This window comes from Hippopotamus amphibius, chromosome X, assembly GCF_030028045.1.
Source record: "Hippopotamus amphibius kiboko isolate mHipAmp2 chromosome X, mHipAmp2.hap2, whole genome shotgun sequence".
In the NCBI taxonomy this organism is placed as follows: Eukaryota; Metazoa; Chordata; class Mammalia; order Artiodactyla; family Hippopotamidae; genus Hippopotamus; species Hippopotamus amphibius.
This window is the reverse complement of record NC_080203.1, coordinates 45,680,003-45,687,668: the sequence shown is the minus strand read 5'-3', so window position 1 is coordinate 45,687,668 and position 7,666 is coordinate 45,680,003.

Here is a 7,666-nt window from a genome sequence, read left to right as displayed (position 1 = left end):
GGACTTTTTGCATTTTCCATTTCAAAGTAAAGACTGTTACATTTCATTATATTTTATCATTTCATTATATTTCTATTGATTACTGCTGTGACATGCATAGTGGGTACTTAATATATGTTTACTTAATTAGAATTCTAGTGTTCTTGGCCCAGTTTTACTTCTGATTGCATAAAATTGGAAATAATCTATTTCTCTAGAAACTATAACTTACATTTTCAAAAAGAACCCAACAGGAAAGGGGTTATTCCCCAAAGTCAGTCTATAAAACTATTATAACTTTGTATAGTTAATTGATGTCTCTCAAAAAATCAGCTCCTGACAGTATAATTATCTGGAGTGCTTATTACAAATGCAAATTTATGACAAATATCTCCCCATACACACACACATACTCTTACAAAGTCAGAATCTCTGTGCATATGGCCTTGGAATCTTCATTTTGGGGTTCCCATGAAATTATGTTCTCTAAAACTGCTTCAAAAGTCCTCACTATAGACCCTGTTTCAGCTGAGCAGTGCAGAAGGAGTCTCCTTATAACCAAAGAGCCGAATCGTTTACAATTTGTAATTAAGGCCGCCTGAAAATCAAAATGGTTGTTATTATAGCCTGAAAATTGAGGGTACACACCAAGTAAATCTATGTGAAGAATAAGCATTGTTCAGTCTTAGTAGAAGGCAAAAAGACAAATGAAAAATGAATAAAATATAACCAATATTAGTTACAATACTCACTTTTATTGAGGATGTAACCATTTTCATATTCAATAAGACAGTAAATTGCTGTATCCATTTTTTTGCTTCTATTCACAATAAGTACCAAAAGCTCTATACTTTGCATACTCTATGACTCGGAAATTCTATTGCTTGAACTTTGTCCTAAGGAAATAATCATACTGGTAAGCAAATATTTATCTATCAGCATTTTTATTTAAAGATTTCACACATTTTCAAGGATCTTTTTTAACCTAAGAATCAAGTACATGGACTATCCAATCAGAATAAAATGAATATAGATTCCTACTCACCTCATATACAAAAATACATCCCAGATGGATTAAAGATGAAATGTGAAAAACAAAAATAAAATATTGCAAGGAAAATTAAGGAAAAAATTAAATAGTCTTGTGATTTGATTTTCTTCTTAAGCATGAAAGAAAATCCAGAAGTCGTAAAGAAAAAAAGTATTAAATATCCAAAAACAAGAAATAGCCTGCAAGAAAAATATTTGCAATACCATAACAGATAATGGGAAAATATCCCTAATACTCCAATAGCTTTTACAAATGGAAAGGAAAAAAATAAACAAACCCATTAAAATATGCAAATACCATATTGCCCAGAATTCCACTGCTTTGTGTTACAATAGAGGTATATGTACACATGTGCACAGAATGCCTAGATGGATGTTTATTGTGACATTTTAAGAGCCAAAATATTGGAAATAGCCTAAATCATCAAAAAGGAAAGGTCAAATAAACTGTGGTCTAGCTATACCAAGAAAACTACATGGTAGTTAAAAAGAATGAGATTCTTATATTGAAGCCTCTCTAGGAATATTAAGTAAAGACATTATATATCTTTATGTTGCTACTGTCACAGATAATGAATTACCTAATTCATCTTAATATACTGGTTTAACCGCACATCGAAATTCAGTCTCCTTTCCACAATTAAACAGTTATCAGTTTTATGGATATTCATCTAGAAATGTATGTATTTCTGGGCTTCCTAGGTGGCACATTCGTTAAGAATCCACCTGCCAATGCAGGGGACACGGGTTCGATCCCTGCTCCAGGAAGATCCCACATGCTGCAGAGCACCTAAACCTGTGTGCCACAACTATTGAGCCTGCGCTCTAGAGCCCATGAGCCACAACTATTGAACCCGTGTGCCACAATTACAGAAGCCTGCACGCCTAGAGCACATGCTCCACAACAAGAGAAGCCACTGCAATGAGGAGCCCGCGCACTGCAACAAAGAGTAGCCCCCACTCACAGCAACTAAAGAAAGCCCATGTGCAGCAATAAAAACCCAACACAGCCAATAAATAAATAAATAAATAAATAGAAATGTATGTATTTCTGTTTTGCATTTTAACTAAATATTATGTTACATTATGACTTTCAGGAGCTCTTAATTATGAATTATAAACCAGTAGGCTCTCTGATTATAAGAGGACTTCTGCACAGCTGAAACAGGGTCTATGGTGAGTGTGCATATTAACATAACTTTTTTTTTAAATTTTATTTATTTGTTTATTATTTTTTGGGGGGGTACACCAAGTTCAATCATCTGTTTTTATACACATATCCCCATATTCCCTCCCTCCCTCGACACCCCACCACCCTCCCTCGAGTCCCCCCCCACCCTCCCCATCCCAGTCCTCTAAGGCATCTTCTATTCTCGAGTTGAACTCCCTTTGTCATACAACAACTTCCCACTGACTATCTATTTTACAGTTGGTAGTATATATATGTCTGTGCTACTCTCTCACTTCGTCTCAGCTTCCCCTTCACCCCCCGCCCCCCCAAACCTCGAGTTCTCCAGTCCATTCTCTGCACCTGCGTCCTTGTTCTTGTCACTGAGTTCATCAGTACCATTTTTAGATTCCGTATATGAGTTAGCATACAATATTTGTCTTTCTCTTTCTGACTTACTTCACTCTGTATGACAGACTCTAGGTCTATCCACCTCATTACATATAGCTCCATCTCATCCCTTTTTATAGCTGAGTAATATTCCATTGTATATATATTTACCTCATGACATATAGCTCCATTTCATTCCTTTTTATAGCTGAGTAATATTCCATTGCATATATATGCAACATCTTCTTCATCCATTCATTTGTTGATGGGCATTTAGGTTGCTTCCATGTCCTGGCTATTGTTACTAGTGCTTCAATAAACATTATGGTACATGTTTCTTTTGGGATTATGGTTTTCTCTGGGTATATGCCCAATAGTGGGATTACTGGATCATATGGTAGTTCTATTTTTAGTTTTTGAAGGAACCTCCAAATTGTTTTCCATAGTGGCTGTACCAGCTTACATTCCCATCAACAGTGCAGGAGAGTTCCCTTTTCTCCACATCCTCTCCAACATTTAATGTTTCTAGATTTTTTGATGATGGCCATTCTGACCGGTGTGCGGTGATACCTCATTGTGGCTTTGACTTGCATTTCTCGAATGATTAGTAATGTTGAGCATCTTTTCATGTGTTTGTTGGCCATCTGTATGTCTTCTTTGGAGAAATGTCTATTTAGGTCTTCTGCCCATTTGTGGATTGGGTTATTTGCTTTTTTGGTATGAAGCTGCATGAACTGCTTGTATATTTTGGAGATTAATCCTTTGTCCGTTGCTTCATTGGCAAGTATTTTCTCCCATTCTGAGGGTTGCCTTCTTCTTTATGCTTTCTTTTGCTGTGCAAAAGCTTTTAAGTTTCATTAGGTCCCATTTATTTATTCTTGATTTTCTTGCCATGATTCTAGGAGGTGGGTCAAAAAGGATCTTGCTTTGATGGATGTCATAGAGTGTTCTGCCTGTGTTTTCCTCTTGGAGGTTTATAGTGGCTGGCCTTCCATTTAGGTCTTTAATCCCTTTTGAGTTTATTTTTGTGTATGGTGTTAGGAATTGTTCTAATTACATTCTTTTACATGTAGCTATCCAATTTTCCCAGCACCACTTATTGAAGGGGCTGTCTTTTTTCCATTGTAGTTTCTTGCCTCCTTTGTCAAAGATAAGGTGCCCATATGTATTTGGGCTTACCTCTGAGTTCTCTATTCTGTTCCATTGATCTATATTTTTATTCTTGTGCCAGTACCATACTCTCTTGATCACTGTGGCCTTGTAGTATAATTTGAAGTTGGGAAGCCTAACTCCTCCAACTCCATCTTTCCTTCAAGATTGCTTTGGCTATTTGGGGTGTTTTGCATTTCCATACAAATCATAAGATTTCTTGTTCTAGTTCTGTGAAAAATGCTGTTGGTAATTTGATAGAGATTGCATTGAATCTGTATTTCATTTATTTCTGATCTGATCTTTATGATTTCTTTCCTTCTCCTCACTTTGGGGTTTTTTGTTCTTCTTTCTCTAATTGTTTTAGGTGTAAGGTTAGTTTGTTTATTCAAGATTTTTCTTATTTCTTGAGGTAGGATTGTATGGCTATAAACTTCCCTCATAGAACTGCTTTTGCTGCATCCCATGGGTTTTGCATTGTGTTTTCATTGTCATTTGTTTCAAGGTATTTTTTGATTTCTTCTTTGATTTCTTCAGTGATTTCTTGGTTATTTAATAACGTATTGTTTTGCCTCCAAGTGTTGTATATTCTACAGTTTTTTTTCCTATAATTGATATCTAGTCTCATGGCATTGTGGTCGGAGAAGGTGCTTGATACGATTTCAATCGTCTTGAGTTTACCATGGCTTGATTTGTGACCCAAGATGTGATCTATCCTAGAGAATGTCCCATGTGCACTTGAGAAGAAAGAGTATTCTGTAGTTTTTGGATGTAATGTCCTATAAATATCAATTAAGTCAAAATGGTCTAGTGTGTCATTTAAAGCTTGTGTTTCCTTATTTATTTTCTGTTTGTATGATCTGTCCATTGATGTAAGTGAGGTGTTAAAGTCTCCTACTATTATTGTGTTACTGTCGAGTTCCCCTTCTATGGCTGTTAGCATTTGCCTTATGTATTGAGGTACTCCATGTTGGGTGCATAGATATTTACGGTTATTATATCTTCTTCTTGGACTGATCCCTTGATCACTATGTAGTGTCCTTCCTTGTCTCTTGTAATAGTCTTTACTTTAAAGTCTAACATTTTCTTTTAAAAATGCTTTTTTAAATGGCTTTTAAAGTATACAGAGGAACTTCCCTGGTGGCACAGTGGTTAAGAATCCGCCTGTCAATGCAGAAGACACAGGTTCAATCCCTCATCCAGGAAGATCCCACATGCCACAGAGCAACTAAGCCTGTGCACCAAAACTACTGAGCCTGAGCTCTAGACCTGCAAGCCACAACTACTGAGCCCACGTGCCACAACTACTGAAGTCTGCACACCTAGAGACTGTGCTTCTCCACAAAAAAAGCCACAGCAATGAGAAACCTGTGCACTACAAAGAAGAGTAGCCCCAGCTCACTGCAACTAGAGAAAACCTGCATGCAGCAACAAAGACTCAATGCAGCCTAATTAATTCATTATCTTTTTAAAAAGTATACACAAGTAGGGTCATACCCCACCCCCCAAAATGTTACAGTCTCCAGGACTTGTGAATTGATTGATTGTATGGTATGAGAGAGAAGGTATTGTTTGTATGTTGTCACCAATCACTGAGATAGGGTTCATCTCAGTGAACCCTCCTTTTTAAAACCCCTGAAAGGGCGGAGGAATAGAGTAAGGAAAGTTATAAGGGGCAAGGGGAAGATGGCAAGATCATATCTGCATAGATTAAGTTTGAGAGGTCTATGGAATATCCAGGTGGGACAGTTTGATACACTGTAAACAGAGAAGTGAAAATATCTTATAACAGGATCTTAAGAAACACCATTTGTGAGGCAATAGAACTTAATGTCTAGGACCACATGACATATAGTCAGACAACCTGGATATAAATCCCAGATCTGACTCTTCATTTAGCTGTATGAATTTAAGCATGTTATATAACCTCCATGGACCTCATATGTACACAAGATTTTTGACTAGAATGACCTCCCTGCAAAAGTGCATATAACCCTACTTATACGATGTGTGTTATAAGCACATACACACACACACACATGCATACACACACACACACACACACTCATAGGAAACTTGGATGCAATTTTGGGTAGTCTACAGACTTCTCAAGTGAGAGTACCCAGTCTAAATTAATCAATCTCATCAGAAGGTAAGAGTTCCTTGGAAACTGACCTGTCTAGTTGAGAGGCCACTGGGAAGATGGTCTGGTAGGAAACAACACTACAGTAAGCCTAGGCTCCTCCTAGGGCTCTAGAAATGGTAATTTGCAGGTGAAAAGTGCAGCAAACTGCACCCCATAATCCAGGTGGGGTAGAGTAGACAGGGTCCAGGACAGCTTCCACCTGGACACTGTGAATAAAGGCAGAGAGCAGGCAGGCCTGATGAGGATAGAGGCAGTAGTACAGAGCTTTCCTGGTAATCAGAGAATGGTAAACTCTGGTTATTTGTGGCCCCTTGAATTGGAGGATGGTTGAAAGGCTGAATGAACTAGGGTGGGGTGTGAGTTAAGGAGAGAGTATACTCATCTTCCAGCATCTATTTTAAAACACTGAAAACTTTTATTAAGTATGTAGCCAATCAAACACACTTTGTACATGGTACAAATTAGTGCAATAAAGGCAATGTTGTATTTTTACTAAAACAAATAATTTTCTTTAGGAAACATATTTTTTAAGCTCTTTATTGGAATATAATTGTTTTACACTGTTGTGCCAGTTTTTGCTGTACAACAAAGTGAATCAGCTGTATTTATACATATATCCCCATATGCCCTCCCTCCTGCAACTTCCTCCCACCCTCCCTATCCCTGCCCTCTAAGTTATCACCCATCATTGAGTTGATGTCCCTATGTTATGCAGCAACTTCCCACTAGCTATCTATTTTACATTTGGTGGTGTATATATGTCAGTGCTACTCTCTCACTTCATCCCAGCTTCCCCTCCGCCCTGCCCCCTGCCCACCCTGTGTTCTCAAGTCCATTCTCTACTTCTCCATCTTTATTCTTGCCCTGTCACTGGGTTCATCAGCACCAATTTTTTTAGATTCCATATATACGAGTTAGCATACGGTATTTGTTTTTCTCTTTCTGGCTTGCTTTGCTCTGTATGACAGTCTCTAGGTCCATCCACCTCACTACAAATAACTCAGTTTCATTCCTTTTTATGGCTGAGTCATATTCCATTGTATATATGTGCCACATCTTCTTCATCCATTCATCTGTTGATGGTCATTTAGGTTGCTTCCATGTCCTGGCTATTGTAAACAGTGCTGCACTGAAGATTGTGGTGCATGTATCTTTTTTTAAGAACTTTTATTGAAATATAATTGACATACAATAAATTGCATATATTTAAAGTGTACAATTTGATTTTTTTCTTATTAGTAATGTATATATGGCAATCCCAATCTCCCAATTCATCCCACCCCAACCACCCCCACTTTCCCCCCTTGGTGTCCATATGTTTGTTCTCTACATCTGTGTCTCTATTTCTGCCTTGCAAACCAGTTGATCTGTACCATTTTTCTATATTCCGTGTATATGCATTAATATACGATATTTGTTTTTCTCTTTCTTAGTTCACTCTGTATGACAGTCTCTAAGTCCATCCATGTCTCTACAAATGCCCCAATTTCGTTCTGTGGTATATGTATCTTTTTGAATTATGGTTTTCCCAGGGTATATGCCCAGTAGTGGGATTGCTGGGTTATATGGTAGTTCCGTTTTCAGTTTTTTAAGGAACCTGCATGCTTTTCTCCATAGCAGCTGCATCAGTCCACATTCCCACCAACAGTGCAGGAGGGCTCCCCGCCCATACACCCTCTCCAACATCCATTGTTTCTAGATTTTTTTGACCATGCCCATTCTGACTGGTGTGAGCTGACACCTCATTGTGGTTTTGCTTTGCATTTCTCTAATGATTACTGATG